Source organism: Pinus tabuliformis, chromosome 2_2 (assembly GCF_031772625.1).
Source record: "Pinus tabuliformis cultivar Carrire ecotype Pingquan chromosome 2_2, CPIR1, whole genome shotgun sequence".
In the NCBI taxonomy this organism is placed as follows: domain Eukaryota; kingdom Viridiplantae; phylum Streptophyta; class Pinopsida; order Pinales; family Pinaceae; genus Pinus; species Pinus tabuliformis.
In genome coordinates, this window is record NC_142300.1 from 528116637 (window position 1) to 528139780 (window position 23144).

Sequence of the window (23144 nt, forward strand, 5' to 3'; positions counted from 1 at the left end):
ATCATCTTTTGAACCTTCAAATCTTCCAAGTATCAATGTAATGTCACAGCTACTCTTTCAATTGTAGCTTCAGATGGCATTGTTACTCCAGATATACCTGTAGCTTCCTCGAATGGCATAGTAACTTCGTTTAACCTCGAATCATTAACCTTGGATCATTCTTCTATAGCTCAGTGACATTTATTTCTAAGGTGATTTCAAACCTAAACTATAATGCACAAGACTTCACTTTTCTCTTTATGGTACTCGACCTTCATAGGGTTATGTAGTTAGTCTCTTGAATTTCCAAAATGGTGACACCAATGCTACTTTATATGCTCTATTCCTATGGCATAATATGCCCAAAATGCCTTATTCTAAATTCAGAACTCAAATAAGACACACAGACTTGCTTTACATGTACCTTGGACTAATCTGGAGATGAGGCTGAATAGGATCAGCTGAGACAAGGTTGTGAAATTCCTTTTGCACAGTGAAAATTCGTTCTTCACATAAGTAGATCAGATAGGGATAAAATTGCTTCTAAATGATCTCACTTTCACTATAACTAGGTTTTAGATCTCATGATCTTGTGCATGAGGGATAAATTTAAGCCCTAATAGGTTCGGCCCTCACTAAAACAATGGTTAAATGGGGCTAACATCATCTTAAAATTTCTTTACGACTTTCCCTAATACATGGTCGAGACTTCAAACAATTCTTCATTAGATCACAAGGAATTTATTTCAAGAAGAAGTCCATGATTATGCTTAGGTTTGCTTTTGTTTTTCCCTATTACCTTGACCTTAGCTCTGATACCATGTTGAGAAATCTAGGGAAACTTAGATAGGGTATATACTTGATTTTATTTATCTTCCTTTGACACTTTCTTATGATGTTCATTAATTCTACTTTGCAATTTATTAGGTTATTATCATCAAGACAAATGCCAAACAATAAAGATAACAACACAAAACACAAAATGTAGGTGCTCAACCAAGGAAAACCCCTATGAAGGGGAAAACCTAGTCAAACTCTTCCACTAGTAGATTCAAATCAAAATTGAGACAACCAGGACCCAAGACCAAGACAAATGACTCCCTCACTCCACCAAGTCAGCCTTCCATAAACTGCAAACTAGGGTTTCGACCCCACTCTTCTTTCTTCTATAATTTACAATTTTCTGCACTTTTTCGGCCCTGTAATACTTCAAAGCATTCACACATGTGGCAAAGGATCAAGAATTTAGACTTCCACTTTGTTTGTTACTTCTTGGCATAGGACAGGTTCTTTTTACTGTTTCATCTCATCTTCTAAGCTTCATATCATATGTGGTATATCTCTCCTTCAATTGGTCGAATGCACTTGTATATATAGTCATTCTAGTCTCCAATATTAGGCCAACTTGTCAATTGTTCTGAGGTCGACTTGAAGGAGTAGGGTAGGCTGACATATAGGAGGGAGAATTAACTTGGTGGAGGATTTTCTTTGACACAAAACAATTTTCTTTCTTTGACTTAAGGTGCCCATGAAGGCTTTATTACATTATGACTTTGACTTTGACACAATACAAAAATCCTAAAGCACTCAATAGGTGCTTTGACCTATTGACCATTGACCCAAGCATGAAAACCATGCTTAAATAAGCCAATTTATTTTATAATAAATATTTCATTTTCTTTCCTTTTGACAAATATGATTACGTCATGACTCAAATATAATTATGAAAACCAACACTAGTTACATTTATGACAACATCTTTCGGTAAAAATCACATAGGAGACAATCTCGTCGACGCGTTTCGAACCAACCAGTGTGGTTCATCTTCAAGACAAGATGAGGAACCAGATCTAGGCAACGAAATAAATAGATGAAGAGAGAAGCTAACTAGCCGTTAGAATATAACAACTAGTTTGACTTAATACCCATTATTAATAATTTTTAATATTATTTTTAACAAGTATTAAGTCAAACTAGTTGTTATATTCTAACAACTAGTTAGCTTCTCTCTTCATCTATTTATTTCGTTGCCTAGATCTGGTTCCTCATCTTGTCCTGAAGATGAACCACACTGGTTGGTTCGAAACACGTCGACAAGATTGTCTCCTAAGTGATGTTTACCGAAGGATGTTTTCATAAATAATATGAATCACATAAGTCTGAATTCAAAAACTAGTTACATTCTTCAACACTTTTCCCTTGCAACATATCAATCATACCAAGCTCCTATGCAACCATGACATATCAAGCATAACTTGTTTCTCATACCTCATCGCATACTTATGTCAACCATCATAAGCATAACATCTATTGGCCAATAAAATTACCTATTTTTCACTCACCTTTACACATTCCTTTTTATCCATTTCATAGCTTTTATGAGGTCGATTTATATCTCAAAACAATGAAGGTATATTAAATTGGCATGTCTTCTTGAAATGTTAATTAATGAAGCGTAGTCCTAGGGAACGTTGCTTAGATGTCTTATTGATTGAATTCCCTTGCAAAATCACATCAAATGATGCTCAGCGAAATACAAGTCAATGTGATGCTATTAATGGGTTGGTAGTTTTATTCGAGGATGGGGCCATTAAAACTGTTAAAACTGTCAAGGAGCTGATAAATCGACTCTGATTGCTATCTTTGCATTATGTTTCTATCTGAACAATCATTGTATATTTGTGGGAAGGCATGATTTCCATAATTTATGAGTTTGTTAATTGATATTCATGTAACGATAAATTGTATAAGTAAGGCTTAGCGGAGTGGAATGACAGACTTTCCCTTTGAACGTGTAACAATAGAAATTTAATTATAATTCCTTTTGGTTAATGTGAATTCCAGTCTTCTATAATCTCGTGTGATTTCTAACTCTTCACCATAGCCCTGATCGGAGAGTTGGGCCCACTCTCTTGATCAGGTGTTGTTGGATTTAATCGTGTGAATAGGTATGTGTTTTGGTTATGATGTTAATGTTTTGTAATTGTTGTTCTTTCTTTACTGTTTTATAATCTTGTTGTGATTCCTGAATTGTTGTTACTCTAGGTTGTTGTTACTATTATTTACTTTGTTGTTACTCGATTCATATCATTTTTTGGGCCTTGTATTTTGTGAATGCTCAATACTAGGTAGGGAACATGTGGCCTGCATAGACTTTGCACAATAACCTTGAAATAATTAACGAACCTTAGATTGACAATAAATGTGGAAGGGATTGAATCTATAACCCATATCTGAACACCAACATTTTGGTGTCGTTGTTGGGGAGGCTATCAAAGGCACAAAAGTACAACTAGTATTGACCATAAGAACACTCTCTCGTCCTAGTCAGACGAAGTTTGTACTAAACCTCTTCGAGGGCCCCGAGCATTAGACTGTTTTGATTGCCTTATTTTTCTGCCTTTTTTTTTTATCGTAGGAACCACTCTCTCGTCCTAGTCAGGTGAGGCTTTGCAGCAAGCCTTTTCCAGGACCTGAGCATTAGATCGCTTTGATTATTTCTTGCTTTTTGATTTCTTATAGGAACCACTCTCTCGTCCTGGTCAAGCAAGGTTTATACCAAACCTTTTCCAGGACCCGAGCATTAGATTGCCTTGTTTTTTTTAATTCTCTACCCTTTTTACCATAAAAACCCAATCTCTCGTCCTGGTCAGGCAAGGTTTGTACCAACCCTTTTCTAGGACCCAAGCTCTAGATTTGTTTTGGATGTTTTTAATCTAATTCTCTACTTCTAGATTGTATGAACATGGAAACAAACAAAAGGGGTAGAGGAAGACCCCCAAAAATAGGTCGAGGAAGGAAAGATCTAGGCAGAATCACCTATATCTAGGAAATCATCGCAAGAGCTAAATCAAGAAACTCATCAAGGAGTGTTTTCAGGGTAAGATCTCAAACGGGATCTAGGCCCCAGACAATTCCGCAACCAAAGCCCTCCTCAATAGCAAAAACAGAGTCCATAGAAGAGGAAGAAGGGAGCAGAGGATCTGAGGAATTAAGTGTTGAAGGTTCTGAAGGAGAAGAGGTAGGGGAAGTAAATCCTCTTCCTGATCAGGGAAGTGTTGTTAAACAAGCTTAACCGCGTATTGTCGAACAACCAGAACCTGTTGAAATTCCAAGCGAATATTGGAGGATATTCATGGCCAACAACACAACTTCTACAATTGAATTTCCAATTGGAGAAATTAGGGGTGATGCACCCATGAAACCTATTCCTTTAACAACATTGTAGAATTTTCTCTACAAATCAGCTAGCTAGCTCACTGATATCATGTAGAAATTTCACCTGTAAATCAAACTGATATATGCAATGTACTACAGCATAATGCTAGATCTACATCTACCATAAACTTTGCGGAAGCTAATCAACCATGAGCAACATCAAGCATGAACACATATAACTGATAAGAAGGAATCAATCACACATAACACAGAAGAATTTATCTGGGAAAAGCACCAGCCTAAAACCCCATCTCTATATTATCAATCAAGTGGAAATCCTCAACAACATACAAAAAGAATCAGCTCAAAAGCTATCCTGCTCTCTCTGTACTCTGATGATCAAGCTCATGGACTACCTAGGCCTAAATATATAGGCTACACAAGTCCTCCAAGCTCCTATTTCCTTGCGCAGTTTTGATTGGGGTCCAATGTCATAACATGTGTGAATTGGCCACATCATACCTGCTGTAACCTCAGGTCCAACTACACAATCCATAAGGAATAATATTCCTTCTGCATGCAAGGAATATTCACAAGGAATATCCTAGCAACTGATAGTACACTGTCCCTCCATCTGATCTCAACTGGGTCTCTGTCTGAACTGACATGCATGAGTTATCCATGAGTGAATCTTCAGTTATCTGAAAATACCAGTTGTTACATGCATGCAAGCATTAACTAACTGAACTCACATTAATTTAACAAACTATTAAATTAATCTAACTGGACTTGACTAAGTTAAACTAAGTCAACTGATCATACTCAATATAGAACTCATCCTTATCTCCTTTAATCAAGGGATAAATTCCTCAATCAAAGGAGAAACTATTGCATGTCCTCACCTAGACTTCAAGCTCATAATTCCTTAACTAATTAACTCAAACTGAATTAATTAATTAATTCACAAACTGTTGTTAATATCAAATTCGAATTTTACTTCCTATTTTAGTCCAGGGACTGACTAAAAATAGGAATACATCCTAAACCGCTAAAAATAGAACTTCTATTTTTAGCACTTCCATTTTTCATTCCCAGTTGCCCAATCTAGCATTGGTACCCAAACTGCTATTTTTAGCAGTGCTATTTTTAGCAATTTCTTGTCGCCATTTTCAACATTTCCTAATTTCCATTGTCTCTCTTCCAAGGATCTCTATACATTCCTCTTCGAGTTCGATGTTATCTGTCGAGGATATGATTATGTTTAAGTATGGTGGTTTTACGCAGTGCATTATATTAGATATCATTTTGGGATTCAACTGCGTTAAGTAAGTCATTCATGTATGACCATTTCCATGAGAGGTAGTCGTAACTGACTAATTTCTCATGATTTTTGAATAGTTCACTTAGCACTCATTGCATCGGGTGATGCTCACAGGGGTGAAGAAGTGGGATTGAAACTAGTGAGATGAATCACACAACATTAATCATCACTTCCGAGGCTTGCACCCGGTAACCAGGACTTCCTGGGAGGTCACCCATCTGAGATCTCCTCTGGCTCAAGCACGCTTAACTATGGAGTTTTCCCCACAATCAAGCCCACTTAGCTTGCTACCCCATTTGAAAAACCTTAGCAAATATTGTGCCTCATGAACCATTCAAGTAGAGATCCAGATATCATTTTGGGATAAGTCATTCATGTATGACCATTTCCATGAGAGGTAGTCGTAACTGACTAATTTCTCATGATTTTTGAATAGGTCACTTAGCACTCATTGCATCGGGTGATGCTCACAGGGGTGAAGAAGTGGGATTGAAACTAGTGAAATGAATCACACAGTGGCAATCATCACTTCCGGGGCTTGCACCCAGTAACCATGACTTCCTGGGAGGTCACCCATCCGAGATCGCCTCTGGCTCAAGCGCGCTTAACTGTGGAGTTTCCCCACAATCAAGCCCACTTAGGTTGCTACCCCATTTGCAAAAACTTAGCAAGTATTGTGCCTCATGAACCATTCAAGTAGAGATCCAGATATCATTTTGGGATAAGTCATTCATGTATGACCATTTCCATTAGAGGTAGTCGTAACTGACTAATTTCTCATGATTTTTTAATAGTTCACTTAGCACTCATTGCATTGGGTGATGCTCATAGGGGTGAAGAAGTGGGATTGAAACTAGTGAAATGAATCACATAGCGTCAATCATCACTTTCGGGGCTTGCACCTGGTAACCAGGACTTCCTGGGAGGTCACCCGTCCGAGATCGCCTCTGGCTCAAGCACGCTTAACTGTGGAGTTTTCCCCACAATCAAGCCCACTAATATTGCTACCCCATTTGCAAAACCTTAGCAAGTATTGTGCCACATGAACCATTCAAGTAGAGATCCAGATATCATTTTGGGATAAGTCAGTCATGTATGACCATTTCCATGAGAGGTAGTCGTAACTGACTAATTTCTCATGATTTTTGAATAGTTCACTTAGCACTCATTGCATCGGGTGATGCTCACAGGGGTGAAGAAGTGGTATTGAAACTAGTGAAATGAATGACACAACGGCAATCATCACTTCCGGGGCTTGCACCCGGTAACCATGACTTCCTGGGAGGTCACCCATCCGAGATCGCCTCTGGCTCAAGCATGCTTAACTGTGGAGCTTTCCCCACAATCAAGCCCACTTAGCTTGCTACCCCATTTGCAAAACCTTAGCAAGTATTGTGCCTCATGAACCATTCAAGTAGAGATGCTCAAAAACTGAAGATATTCCCTACTACCTTGAAGGGGACAGCGTTTCGATGGTTTATGGGTTTAGGAGGAAAATCTATTACAACATGGGATAATATGAAGCAAATTTTCCTCAAAAAATATCAGGACTACTGCAAGTCTCGAGACATTAAAGAAGAAATCTTCAAGATTATGCAGAAGGAGGATGAGAATATGGAGGATTTTGTGGAACGCTTTAAATACAACTTGCAAAGATCGGGCCATAGTGATTTGGACAAAGGTATTTTGAAGATAATATTACTCCGAGCACTAAGAGAAGAATCTCTGGAACTTCTAAATGTGGTAGGAAATGGGGATATCTCAAAGGAAGAGTTCGATACTATCTGTGAACTATGTGTCAAATGTTCGCATGGAGTTGCGAGGCATAAGAAAGGAACACGAGCTCTCAAATCATCTAGTAGTGGGGTCACAAAAGTAGAAATTGGGAACTTACTAGACAATTTGAGGACTAACATCTTAAGCACATTGTCCTCACAGCTAGATGTTCTGCAAGAAAAAATAGAAATAGATGGAAGCCAAGAAAGCAATGGCCATCTTCTGCCCACAATGTAGGAAGAAGCACCTACTAAAGGAGTGTCCACTTAATACCGTCAAAACCTGTGCAATATGTGAGCAAAACCATTCCACTAGCATGTGTCCATCACTTCCTAGGCTGAAGGTAGTTTTTCAAGGAGCAAATGAAGAGATAGACCAACTTTATTTCATGGGACCAAAGAAGCCATGGAAACCACGACCATAAAATATGAATCAAGGTATGACTCAAGACCCTTCTCAATATTTTAATAATTGGAATTTTGGGTCTCAGCCTGCACCATTTCCACCTTCATGGCCGCAATATTATCAGTATCCTACACCTTGGCAGTCATGGTCACCTCAACCTAGTCCAGTCCCTTCTTGGTCTTAGAACTAGCGTGGACCCCCTCTTCCTACAAATCAACTTCCCCAACCTATGACACAACAATAATTACAGCTCCCACCTAATGCCTCCACCAGTAATCCTCCTCTTCGTCCTCAACTGCTTGTTCAACCCAACCCAAACCTAAATAATAGGGGAGCCCAACAGGTTGAGACACTCAACCTTCCTGCATATGGTATTGCCACTTCGGAATGCAATGAATTGAATCTTCGATCTGGACGAGTGGTGAATACAAAGACTTCACCAATAATTGTTGAACAAACTAATGACGAAGTCTCAGAACCAGAACTTAAACACCCCTCTGGGGAAGTTGGGGGTAATCTGACACAAATTGTTGTGGAACAGCAGCCCCCCACCAAAACAATTGTCACTCGAGGGAGTCACACAGGCCCACCTTATCCTGAGAGGTTGTCCTTAAGAAAACAAATTCCTCAACCTGAATTTGATCTTTTGGGGGAATTACATAATTTATTTGTTAAGATTCCATTACTCCAAGCCATGAAGGATGTGCCAATCTATGCTAAAAAAATTAAGGAATTGTGTTCCAAAAAGCCTGGAAGGAAGCCGAAAGACCCACCCACTATTCATGTCATGGGGAATTTGTCAGACATAATGTTGGGAAAAACTATACCCGATCCTCACAATCCAAATCAATGGGGTTGATATTTCAAATGTTCTGGTAGACCTTGGGGTTGCAATTAACGTTATAACATCAACAACTATACTTACCCTGGGCTTACTTAATCTTAAACCAACCCTGACGGTTCTAGAACTTGTAGATCGATCTATTATGAGGCCTATAGGGAAATTGGAAGATGTAACTATCTTCGTGGATTCTTGGGAATACCTTGTTGATATCTTAGTACTGCACACTCAATCTCCAATTGGGGGGCATCCCCTGATCTTAGGTAGGCCATGGCTCGAGACATTCGATGCCTACATTGGGTGTTGATCAGGAAACATGGTAATATCAAATGGAGAAATTATGAAGAACCTTGTTCTTTATCCTCCTATAGAACCAAGCTCGTTGGTCGAACCAAGATTTACCTTAGCACAAAATTCTTCCCTTGGGGATGAGTCTGAGCCTGAAAATGAAAACATTAGACCAATTCTCACTATTGGGGAAGCTCTTTGTTTCAAAGAGGAAATGGAAGACAATGTTATTAGTACGTTTATTAGTGATCCCGATTTTGTTTCTTGCCCGACCCAGTGACTATTAGAGTATGTTATGAGTTGTACTACCCAAGAAACCATTCAACCAAAAACTAAAACTGAAAATGTTCCTGTCACAACAACCCATAACAATATTCCAATAGAGATCAATCCAAGGAAGACATTGAACATCAATCCCAATCTATCGCCCTCCCAAACTGAACAATTGTTAAAAATTCTTCGAAATGAGAAGGAGGCCTTTGCTTGGGAATACATGGATATGAAAGGGATTCATCCTGATTTATGTACCCATCACATATATATAAGAGAGGAATGTCACCCTGTTCGCCAACCACAAAGAAGAATGAACCTTGCTTTGAAAAACATTGTTAAGGAAGAACTGCAAAAGCTATTGGATGTTGGGTTTATTTATCCAATCTCTAATAGTCAATGGGTATCCCCATTAGTCATTGTCCCAAAGAAGAATGGAAAGTGGAGGATCTGTGTCGATTATAGGGAACTAAATAAAGCTACCTAGAAAGATCACTTTCCCTTACCTTTCATCGACTAGGTTCTCAATACACTAGCCAGAAAGAAGTTCTTTTATTTTCTAGATGGATTCAGTGGATATAACCAGATCCAGATAGCTCCTGAGGATCAGGATAAGACCACTTTTACTTGCCCTTGGGAAACTTTTGCATATTGGATCCTCCCGTTTGGACTCTATAATGCACCTACTACTTTCCAACAGGCGATATTGGGAATCTTTTCTGATTTAATTAATGACAATGTTAAAATTTATATGGATGATTTTACCTCATATGGTGATTCTTTTGAAGATGGTTTGGAAAATTTAGAAAAAAAAAGTACTTAAACAATGTAAACAGACTCATGTTTCTCTTATCACAGTAAAATGTCATATGATGATGGAAGAAGGGATCGTCCTAGGGCATTTACTTTTAGCTACAGGAATACAGGTTGATCCTGCTAAGGTCGAGGTAATTTTAAATTTTTCCACTCCAAAGACACAAACGGCGGTACGTATATTTATTGGTTATGTTGGGTATTATTGACGCTTCATAGAAATTTTTTATAAAACAACATTTCCACTTTTCCAACTACTGTCTAAAGATGCAGAATTTATGTGGATTGATGCTTGTGAAGCAACTTTTTCAGGGATCAAGAAATTAGTCTGTGAGGCTCCAATATTGCGTGGTCCTAATTGGAAACTTCCATTCCATATCTCTGCGGACGCTTCTCATACAATAGTTGAAGCAGTCTCGGGACAATAGGAAGACAAGAAACCGTATATGATCTACTATGTCAGCAAGAATTTAACTATTGTTGAACTTAATTATATATTAACTGAGAAGGAATTTTTCGTTGTCATTTATGTTGTTAGCAAATTTCAGCAATATATTACAGGGTACCCCACATTTTTGCACAAAGATCATTCAACCATCAGGTATCTGATGAATAAACCTATAAATCCTGGGTGAATTACAAGATGGTTATTATTGTTACAAGAATTTGATATCACTATTGTAGACAAACCAGGAAAAGATAATGTGGTAGCAGATTTCCTGTCTAGGCTGAATATTAATAATGAAGATACACCTGTAGAAGATAGTTTTCCTGATGAACATCTTTTTGTAATTTCTACTCACACCCCTTGGTATGTAGATGTTGCTAACTATCTTGCTGCAGGTAAGGTACCTCATCATTTTTCATACAAGGAACAATGGAGAATTATCCAGCAGAGTGTTCGCTATACATGGATAGAAGGGTACCTCTTCTACACTGAACCAGATTAGAAAATCTGATGTTGTGTAGGCGAGGATGAGATATATGATGTTCTGAAAGCTTCCCACGATGAACCTTGCGGAGGACACTTTGCTGATAAATGAACCGGTCATAAGGTGCTGCAAATGGGATACTATTGGCCCTTTATATTCTGGGATGCTAGAAAATATGTTCGGGGGTGTGACAGTTTCCAACGAATGGGCCAGCCTGTTTGATCAGATGAAATGCCACTACAGCCTCAACTAGTCCTTGAGCCCTTTGAGAAATGGGTTATTGATTTTGTTGGGCCATTTAATCCTCCTTCTCATCAGAAAGTTCATATCCTTATCTGTACAGACTACATGATGAAATGGGTGGAAGCCAAAGCTGTTGCAAAAGCCACTGAAAAAGTTGTCTCAGACTTTTTATTTGAAGAAATTTTTGCTCGATATGGGGCCCCCAGGGAAATAGTTTCAGATGGAGGGGCATAGTTTACATCGCATTCAATAGCAGTGCTTATGGAAAAATATGGAATCAAACATCAGGTGACATCTCCATATCACCCTCAGGCGAATGGTCAGGTCGAGAGCACAAATAAAGTATTGGAAAATATTCTTATAAAGATTGTGGCTAACCATTGTTAGAATTGGGCTGAAAAACTTCCTGAATCACTTTGGGCATATAGAACTACATGGAGGAATACAACAGGATTTTCACCATATGAGCTTGTGTATGGAAAATCCCCTTTGTTTCTGGTGGAATTCAAGGTCAAAACGCTCAGGGAAGCTCTGGAAGTAGGTTTGGATCTTACTACAGCCCAGAAACACCAACTAAATCATCTTAATGAGTTAGATGAAATTTGTTTGGTAGCTATACAGAACACTACCACAATCCAGCAACAACGAACTAAGTGGCACGATAAATTTATTAAGAAAAATGTGTTTCAAAAAGGTGATTGGGCATTACTCTATGATTCCTGATTCAAGGATTTTAAAGGAAATCTCTTCTCAAGATGGATGGGTCCATATGAGGTTGACACAGTGTTTGACAATGGAATTGTTAAACTCATAACAATAGACGATGCACATACTCCTTTACTTGCAAACGGACATCGCCTCAGGTTGTATCACCGTCTGACCTCTAGGGACTCCTTTATTAGACAAATTTCTGATGATTTTGGTTTTGAAATCATTTGTGCAGAAAATTATTCCTCTGCACCTCATATTGAATCAATAATAATAATAATAATAAATAAAAGAAAAAATAATAAAGATATATATATATATATATATATATATATACAATATTAATAATATATATATAATAATAATAAATAAAGTTGAGTTATGTTTCTACTCCATTTGCAGCTCTCTTTTTCCCTTATACATCATTTTTCCCTTTCCCCTGTTGCTACTCCATTTGTAGCTCTCTTTTTCCCTTATACAACACTTTTCCCTTTCCCTTGTTAGTACTCCACTGGTGTTGTTACTCCATCGATGTTGATACTCCACTGGTGTTGTTACTCCATCGATGTTGATACTCCACTGGTGTTGTTACTCCATCGATGTTGATACTCCACTGGCGTTGATACTTCACCGATGTTGATACTTCATTGGTGTTGTTACTCCACCGATGTTGATACTCCACTAAGGTAATTCGTCAGGTATGTCCCTGAACGACTCTGTGAATTTAATTAATATTTCATTAATGACATGACCAATCAGGGCCGAGGACGGCCATACCTTAGTTGGGGGGGAGATTATCATATTTAATAATAATGATACCATTTATCATTATTATTGTACCTCATTTAAATCATCTAATCATACCATTAATATGGCATCATTACCCACTTAGATCGTATCCATTACCCATACCCTTCACATATACCCATGTTCATTGGAAATTGCATTATGTATGAATACGCACGCCAGCATTAAAATGCGGTCATTTCCAATGTATTGGAATAATTACCATAATCATTACCATATTTACCGCCAACATTACCATAACTCTCACTCGGATTGACCTCCCTTACCGTCACTCATGTTACCACATATTTTATCGGCTAATTGTCCCCTTAATGAATTGTTGCTACTCCGAGTGTTGTTATAGAGTAACTAATAGGAATAATGGGTGACCAAGCTATTAGACATGAACCAGAAAGCTCATAGCAAGTTCGGCGTCGATCGAAAGTATGGAAGATCTTCCAAAATGCAGGTTGGCATACCTACTTCGAGAGGTTACAGGGGTTTGATGAAGGGGTGACAGTTGAGTTTGCGTTAAATCTAGAAGGGAATTGCTCTAGGGTCTGTGGACTAGAAATTCAAGTAACTGAGGAAGTTATTATGATTGTTAGTGGGTTTCCTAGTGATTTACCATAGGAGTGCCCATGCCAAAATTTCCAGAGCTATTCCTACAGTCGGGGGAGAATGTGATTCAGAAAGGGAAGGGTTATGATCGGAAATCGCTGTCACAACCATGGGAAGAGGTTGCATACTTCTTAATGTGATATATCACCTGTGAAGGTTGGTTTTCTACCCTCTTTAAATATCATTTTAAGCTCCTAGCTTGTCTCTGATTTTGTCAGGTGCATTCCATAAATATTTCGTTCTTCCTTTTGAATAATCTACAATTAATGGCCCGGTCTGTGCGCCATTCACGCCAGGCGTTGGTTGTCCTTACGAATCATGGGCTCGTCAGATTATTGGTAATTCACACCTTGTTACAGACTCCTGTGACTTGGCAGCAACTAGTTGAGCTATCAGAAGAAGAAGTTGTAGCCATGATGCCTGTAAGGCTAGAAGAGGAATTGCTTGAAGAGGAAGTAATGGAGCAAATACCGAGGAGGTAGAGGAAAAAGGGGATGAAGAAATGAGAGACCAAAAAGATGATTTGGGAAATGGGGGAGGAATTCAGGAGACTAAAACAGAGGATGTTGGTAGAATGGAAACTGAAGTTGCTACCCCTCATTCTCCACTTATGGCTTCCCTACTGAGAGGATCCCTGATGAGAGGATCGAGGAAATTCTGTTCTCCTACCTGTGCAGTGAGAGAAGAAATCTTTCCTCCCAAATTGAAGTTTGTAGGGGTGATTACAGAAGAAGAAGGAGATGTTGTTGATACTGCTCCACAAGAACCAGTGTCGATGTCAGAACAAGTGGAAGAAGGGGTTGTTGTCGATGTTGTTCCACAAGAACCAGTGTCAACCTCAGAACAAATGGAAGAAGAGGTTGTTGTTGATACTACTCCACAAGAACTAGTATCAGCTTCTGAGAAAATGGAAGAAGAGGTTGCTATTAATACTGCTCCATAAGAACCAGTATTAGCTCCTAAGCAAATGGAAGAATAGGTCGTCGTTGAAACTGCCCCACAAGAACCAGTATCATCTCCTGAGCAAATGGAAGAAGAGGTTGTCATTGATACTACTCCACAAGAACCAGTATCAGCCTCAGAGAATATGGAAGGAGAGGTGATCATTGATACTGCTCCACAAGAACCAGTATCATATTCTGAGCGAATAGGAGAAGAAGTTGTGGCTGACACTGCTCCACAAGAACTAGTGTCGAATTCAAAACAATTGGAGGAGGATATTGTTGTCGATATTGTTCCACAAGAACCAGTATCAGCTTCAGAACAATTGGAGGAAGAAAGTGTTGTAGGTACTGCTCCACAAGAACCAATACCAGCTTATGAACAAATAGAAGGAAATTTGGTAGTGCCAGAGTCTGTAGAAGAATGTGTCGATGCCACTCCATGAGTACTGGCATCTGAAAAAATGGAGAAAGTCATGGTAAAATAGGAACCGGTTGACGAGTTTGTTGATACTGCTCCACAAGGACCAGTACCAGCCCTAAGACAGATGGAAGAGATTGTGGTAAAACAAGAATTTTTTGAAGAGCTTGCAAAGAGGAAAGCCCCCATTCAGTGCCAGTACTGACTATTATTCAAAGAAAACATTCAGTTGAAGATAGAAATTACCAAATTGAGGAAACGGGTGATGCGGTTGCGGAAACAGGAAAAAAGAAAGCGAAAAATTAATACTAACCAAGAAATGACAACCCTTGGAACTAGTGGGATAGTTTTGGTGGTAGTACAGACAGAGGATAAGGAGGTGACCTCAACATCCACACAAACTGAGACACTCCTCCATCTTGAAGAAGCTCAAGAGTTTATTTTGGCGGCAGAAATCCAAAAATGGAAGGCCACTACTTTCAATTTCCAGCGTGGGTCAATTCCCACGGAGGCCCATTGGAAATATAGAAAGGATATTCAAGAGAATGCGACAAGGGTATTTGCTTATTGTACAACTTAGATCGAAAAGGATAAACCACAACAAGAAAAGTTGTAGAAGAATATCAAGCATTTGCAAATACAGGTTCAGTTATTGAAAACTGATAAGGACGAGATGTTCACCTTAACGCAAAACATAATGGCATGTATGCCCCCTCCAAACTATTATGCCCTTTTCCTTCATGAAAAATATAAGTTTCTCTGTTTAAAAAGTACGCACCAAGAGTTAAGTCACAACATAGGAGATCCCATGCAGTTGTTGAGGATTCTAAGGGTTAACAATCATATTAATCAACATTTGTTATGTGAATTATACATGCATGATTATATCCTGAGAACTGATCAGTAATTCAATCCAGTATCGTTTGTAGGAGGTATTCAGTTGAGAGATTTTACATATTTTGTGATTAATCAAGTCAAATGGGAAAAGGCCCTTGATACATTCGAGGAAAACCAGGCAAATCACCCATTGATGGTCATAATGGAGCATTTCCAATCTAGGGATATTTTTACTAAACATCATTTGTTTCTAAAACTAGAAGGACGAAAAGGCCAGATGCTCAGGACACAATGATGGTGCGTTGACATGTACACAAGACAGATCTGCACTTTTCAGGAAGAAGCCAAGGATGCTTGTAAAAAGTGTTGGATGCTCTCATCATCAGCAGTACGGGTACAAGAACCCTTTGGGGCACCCAACTTTGTGAGAGCATTTAGGCAAGTTCCAAGCTACATTTCTTGCATACAACACTGTGGTGTTAGTTGGCTGGGGTTAAGGTTCCAATTTCCTATTATCTGGTTGCCTTCTAATCAGTATGGACCAGCTTATGTTGTGGATGACGACTGGTGGAAGGACATCGTTCACTCAGATGGGTTTAAGCTCCCTAAGATTGATATGACAAAACAATATGATCTTACTTAGCTTCATGTCAGTCACAGTAGGTCTAACCCTGATCTGTGCAGGAAACGGTTTGAATGAGGACATGCAACCAAGCCAGTTGAGGGGAGATGTTGGCTAATAAAATTACCTATTTTTCACTCACCTTTACTTGTTCCTTTTATCCATTTCAGCTTTTATGAGGTTGATTTATATCTCAAAACAACAAAGGTATATTAAATTGGCATGTCTTCTTGAAATGTTAATTAATGAAGCGTAGTCCTAGGGGAATGTTGCTTAGATGGCTTGCTAACTGAATTCCCTTGCAGAATCATGTCGAATGATACTTAGTGGAATACGAGTCAGCGTGATGTTGTTAATGGGTTGGGAGCACTATTCAAGGTTGGGATCGTTAAATCTGTTCAAACTGCCGAGGAGCTGATAAATCGACTCTGACTGCTAAGTTTCTATTTGAACAATCATAGTATATTTTTGGGAAAGCATGATTGCCATAATTTCTGAGTTTGTTAATTGTTATTCATGTAACGATAAAATGTATAAGTAAGGCTTAGCGGAGTGGAATGAGAGAACTTTCCCTTTGAACATGTAACAACATAACTTTAATTATAATTCCTTTTGGTTATACAAATTCTAGTCTTCTGTAATCTCGTGTGATTTCTAACTCTTCGCCACAACACTGATCAGAGAGTTGGGCCTAATTTCTTGATCATGTGTTATTAATCGTGTGAATAGGTATGTGTTATGAATTAAATATTCATAACCATATACATAGAATTAAATCAAATAAAATAATAAATTAAAATATTAATAAATTAGACATAAATTAACACTAAGCTTCTTAATTAAGTTTGAAGAGGCGTTAGTCAAAATACATGTCTCTCTACGTTGGCATGGCCAGTCAACTCCTATATAAGGAGAACCACCATGGCCATGTAATTCATTCATTCATATTAATAAAAAATATTTATACACATAAATTATGTTGTATCTTTAGTTATGTGGAGTCCAAGAAATCAAGCGTACAAGAATAATTACTGTAGTATGTGTTTTGGTTATGTTGTTAATGTTTTGTAATTGTTGTTCTTTATTTACTATTTTATAATCTTGTTGTGATTCTGAATTGTTGTTACTTTAGGTTGTTGTTATTGTTATTTACTTTGTTGTTACTTGATTCATAGCATTTGTTGGGCCTTGTATTTTGTGAATGCTCAATACTAGGTAGGGAATCTATGGCCTGCATAGACTTTGCATGATAACCTTGAAATAATTAACGAACCCCAAATTGACAATAAATGTGGAAGGGATTGAATCTATAACCCATATCTAAACACCAACAATAGCATCAAGGATAAAGTATCAAGCAGCATACATTGTCAATAAGTATAACAAAGATCAACACTATAAGCATATGTAAGCAGTTCAATAATAAGCATCACAACTTCTTCACAACATAACATCAACACATGCATCACATTGCTAAGTGATATCATTTACATAATAATCTATGCAACATTCTTTATTCTTCCTTGCTTTCTACTCCTTTGCCTTGTTGTTCCTTCGTTTCTCCTTTTCCATTGTAGTACAAGCCATCAAATTTTTAACATATCATGCACAAGTTGTTATCACTCAGGTTGTCCCCAGGTTGGAGTAAGGGATACGGCCGAGGTAACCACAAACCAATTTTGGATTGCAGGTTCTAGCCCACCTGCAATTAGAGAGGGCTCTCTCTTTGGGATTTAGCTTTGTTGAAAAGGGGCTTTAGGCTAGGTATTGAGTTCAGAGGGTTTTTGTTTTGTTTTGGTGGGAAAATTGATGTTTTTAGGTCGAGAGGCAAAGCATAATCTGAAAGTTTCAAACCATTGGGCGTGGAGTCGAGGATGAGGACTGCTGGTGCGTTTTCTTGATCACAATAAGGGAAAATGGAGCAAGATATCTGCGCATAAGACAATGTTTTCAGGTTTAAAGGATGGGGGTGAATGCTAAGTAATGAGAGGCAGTTAAGAATCTCTCAATCAGCTTAACAGAGGGAGGTAACAGAGCTCTACTTAGGGGCAGCAAAGAATCCCTAGATAATTGGCCAACACAGGTGAATAGGGGTAAATATGAGCCAGAAAGAATTCATATTCATAACCCAATTCATTCGAAGGAAAACATAAAGAAACAACAGGAATTGAGCATAGAGTGTTTTTAAACAAATTATAAGCTATTCTTTCTTTCTGCTATTTAGATAGTGGTGAACAATAGAACAGAGGTAAGATGCACTTATTGCTTCAGGCCACAGCACAAGAATTCCATCTTCAGATCTTCAAAACATTCATTTACAACAGACAGTTTGCTCTCCAAGCTTTCAGCAATCTTTGATTATAGAAAAACTCAGGTATACAATGCAAGTCTCTAGTGGAAATTCTCAATTGACCAACTCTTGAAACAATGTAGAGAGCGGTATATATAGGGAAAAACTCTCTACAACTGCTTTTATTACAACTTGATCTAATCAGGTCCTAAAGAATAATTAATTTGACCTAATCCTATCATAAATAAATGCGTGAAAATGTCTCGGGCTGCGCTGAGGGCTGCTGTATCAAAACTGAGTAAATGATGTTGTCCTCGGTGGCTTGGTGCAGTGTTTTCTGAAATAAATGTGTATGGGTTTCTGCTTCTTTGCTGTTTGCCTGCATTTAAAGCTTTAACTGTGATTTGAGGGCAAGGATGGGCTTACGCCTCTTGATTTGACTTTTTGGGGGGCTCATCAATGTTCAGGTGCTTCGAGCCCCTAAAAAATCTTGGCTGATACTCTTTGGTCCTTCTTCTCCATCTGATACTCTTTGGCAAATGAATTGGGTCGCTTTTCTCCTTTGCTGTGGGTCTAATCACAAATTAATGGCCCCTGTTCGACCTCTGTTTCCTTTAGAACTATCTTCTGCTCCTTTCGGCAAGCTTCGTGAAGAAAAATGGGTCATTCGGCGCCTTTCGGGCTTGTTGGGGGCTGCGTAATGAAAAGATTCCCTAAAGATTCCCCATTCAGGCCTAATTTATGCGCATCAAAAACTGCCTCACAAACTGATTCCGGGGCTCTGGAGTGCGATTTTCGCCCTTCGCGCTAAAATTTCTGATGACGTCAACATGACGGACTTCGTACGGCGGATGACGTCAGCATGATGACGTGGCGGGATGACGTCATCCCGTACGGAGGTGACATGGCAGTACGACAAGGGACACGGTGGCAGGACACGTGGCAGGGAGACTCGACGGTGCAGTGGCAGGAGGCCACGCAGGCGGATGATGCGGCAGGTGACGTGGGGCTTACGTCACAGGGGAGGGCGGTAAATGGTTTCTGGGCGCACCGCCTTTAGACAGAGGTGGTTTTGGGGGAGGGGGCTCCGCCACAGCCCAGGAGGTGATGCGTGGCGGGAGTACGGCAGGAATACCGCCCATCTCCCGGACGCTAACCTTCGGGCGCGTTGGGGGACAGGAAGGCCTGCCCACCGTAGATCTGTGGGGCGGGCGATCTAACGGTTGGCGGCGAAGGTGAGGTGGCAGAGGGATAAGGGGCGGGGATTCCGCGGAATATTCGGATTTAAATAAAGCGCGACGGGGGTTTAGACTTAGGTTTTGTGGGTTTGGGGGGTTAATAACGGGCGGGTTAATATATTTACGTTTGGGACTTTAGCATAAGGGGTAAAACATGGGTTTTTGAGGGTTTATGAGCGGGGTTTTAACGATTTATGCACAAAAACTTAAGATAAGGGCGGAAATGTGGGTTTTTGAGGGTTTTAGGGCTAGGGGAGAGGTTGTTAGCATGACCAGGTGTCATCTAACTCCTGCTATGACACGGATGGGTTAAAAACAGCCCCAGATGGACCATTTTTTCCCTGACTTTAGAAGAAATATGGCTATATTGCCAGGGAGGGGATATTTACATGGGGGAGTTTTATAGACATAGTTTTAGTAAGGGAAAGGGAAAAATTATAGGGAGTTATATACTAGAGTTAGTAGTTAATGTGGAGATGATAAGCAGGCACTAAGGTAAGGGACCTTAGGCTGTTTTTTGGGGAAAGTGACTCATAAATGAGAAACAAAGAATCCTTGAGTGAAGCAGATCTTCACCAAGACAAATGACATGGAGAATGATGAAACTAAGAGGAATCAAGCAGATCTTGACCTCTTTGGGGAAATTAGTAAGTGACTTGGGGAATTAGAAGAAGGGGGAGTTAGTGATGTCCAGCTTGAGATCCTCCAGATGAAAACTGCCTGATAACTGTGATCTGAAAAGATAAAACACTTTGTAACACAAAATTGATCATAAATCATCATTCTGCAACCTCACAGCTACCTACCCAGCCTACTCACCTAACATTTTTTCTTCTTTTGATTTGGGTGCACTTAGACTTGCAGACCCAGCTTTACAATTTTTCTTTTGAATGTTTCCTATCTAAATCTACACTTATTTCTGCCAGGGCCCAGATTAAGCAGTTGGGTCCCTTTGATTCTCTACCTATCTACAAATCTGCCAAGATTAAACTGTTTGGACAGATACATTCTCTATATTCTAAAACAGGAAATTGAAACCTAGGGAGACCAAGATTAGACTGTTTGGACCTCCCTTTAAAAACTCTTCAAAACTGGAACAACTCATCAAAATTGGAAAACAACAGTGCTATTTGGACTAAGCACACTTCATGGTATCCTGTGGAAATATGGAACACTGCAGCCTGCAAAGTATGACATATTTGGCATGTAAAAATGTCAATCATGAAAAATGAAACCCTGTTGCAACAGGAGGCTAACAGTGGCTCCACTTGGGGATGGCTTTTCCTTGTGAAAAGCCAAGAACAGCAGGTCAGACTGCCTTGATCTTCTATGGTTGTTGTAGACTGGGAACATTTGTTCTGGCTGCTAAAAATGTAAAACTTTGAACTATGAACAACCTCCTCCTCAACTGAATTACTGTGAACTGTGCAGCATCGCCTGCTTTCTTCTGCATGCTTGATAATTATGTACAATGCTGCTGGAGCACTGCCTTTTAAATCATGGGTCTAAACTGATGTATTTGCCTTGTTTCTTGCTTTGGGCAAGTATGCTGATATGAACTGAAAATACTCCTCTGTTTCGATACTTTTGACTGCACACAGTTCTTCTCTACCATGAATTGCTTGTAGTGTGATATTTCTCTTCTTCCTGTTTTGCTGAAATTGGTGTAGAGACAGAGTTTTTAGAACTAGACTACTTGCATCGGCTGTATCTTTACAATTTACTGCTGCTCCTTAAACAATCGGCCTGTTTATAAATAAAAAACAGAGTGCTGATATATACAAATAAGACTGTACAAAGATATATACAGGGCTGCATTGTTTTCTTTAAAAGGGATCATGGTAATGTTTCAGCATACGGCCATTGACAGGGCCTTCTTCAGCAGAACTATCCTCTACAGATTTGAGAAAGTATGTGTTATTTCCTTGAACAGCAGAAACAACAAATGGACCTCTCCATAAAAAATCAAACTTTGCATGTTTGCCTTTGTCTTCCCTTCTTGAGTCCCATCTTAGAACTTTGTCACCAATACTGAAATCCTCAGCCTTAGCTCTCTTATCAAACATCTTTTTGAGATTTTCTTGCAAAATTTGAGCTCTGTCATAAACTTGTTCTCTAGTTTGGTGAAGATGAATGGTCTGATTGATTCTTCTTTGATTGTCATTTGGTTCAGCCTGAATCTCTTGTAACAACTTGATAGTAGGAATGCCCAGGGATGAAGGAAATCTAGCCTCCATGCCATATACTAGCTCATAAGGACTCATCCCAATGGATCTCTTACTCGAGAGTCTGTCTGCCCATAGGGCATTCACCAGCTTTTTGTGCCAGTTCTTCTTGTTTTCTTCCAGCACTTTCTTTATGATGTTGATGAGGCTTTTGTTAGATGATTCGGCCAAGCCATTGCCTTGAGGGTAATAGGCTGTAGAGTGGCCCAAGGTAATATGAAATCTGTGGCAGAAATTGATCATTTTTTTGGACTTAAAGGCAGCGGCATTGTCAGTGATGATTTTCTCAGGGCAGCCAAATCTAGAAAGGATATTGCACTCAAGGAATTGGATAATGATGGTGTCATTGGCTTGTCTGCAGGGAATGGCTTCAACCCACTTGGTGAAATAGTCAGTGGCTGTTAGGATCCATTTGTGCTGGCCTGAGGAAGAGGGATGGATTTCTCCAATGAAGTCAAGACCCCATTGTTGAAAAGGTTGTTTGGTTGAGATGGGTTTCAGGGGCAGGGGTAACAACTTTCTCTTGCCCTCAAAAATTTGGCATTTGTGACATGACATGGCAAACTTCTTTACATCTGCAAAAAGAGAGGGCCAATAGAAACCAGCCCTTAAAATTTTATCAGCGGTGGACTTCTAGTATAGATGTCCTCCACAGTCACCTGCATGGAATTCTTTCATGACATTGTTAGTTTCATTCATGGTTAAACAATTAAGCAATATACCTTCATGATTTCTCCAAAATAATGCACCATCTATAACACAAAACTTTAAAGCCTTCATTTTCAAAAATCTTTTCTTGGTCCTGGAAAATCCTGGGGGAGCACACAGGTTTAACAATACAAAGCAAATATCAGTGTACCAAGGGCATTGCAGAAATATTTCACTGATCTGTGGAGTCGCCAGCTCTGATTCCTTGTCCAGTTGGTTAATGTCTAAGGCTTGAAAATTTGTTTCGGACATCAGTTTGGCTAAACCTTGTCCCTTTATCAGCTTGGTTGGTTTTATTTCTATGTCATACTCAAGGATGCTTGCAATCCACTTGCCTCTTTTGCCTTCTAATCCTTCTTGTGTCAATATGTCTTTTACAGCAGCGTGTGGGACATAGGCAATCACATGTGAATATAAAATGTACACTCTGAAATCCTTGATGGCCTTAACAAGTGCGTAGGCCTGCTTTTCCATGATTGGGTACTTCAAAGGGGCGTCTCTTAAGGCTCGGCTGAAAAAATCGATTGGCTTTTCAGCTCCTTGTTCATCCTTTTTCAAAAGGACAACGGCTATTGTGTGATCAAATGCAAACGAAAATATGATAAAATCTTTCTCAAACTGCGGGCTGGTGAGTACAGGGGTTTGGATTAAGGCATACTTGATACTCTCAAATGCTTGTTTGATTTCAAGAGACCATTTTACCCTGGCATCCTTCTTTAAC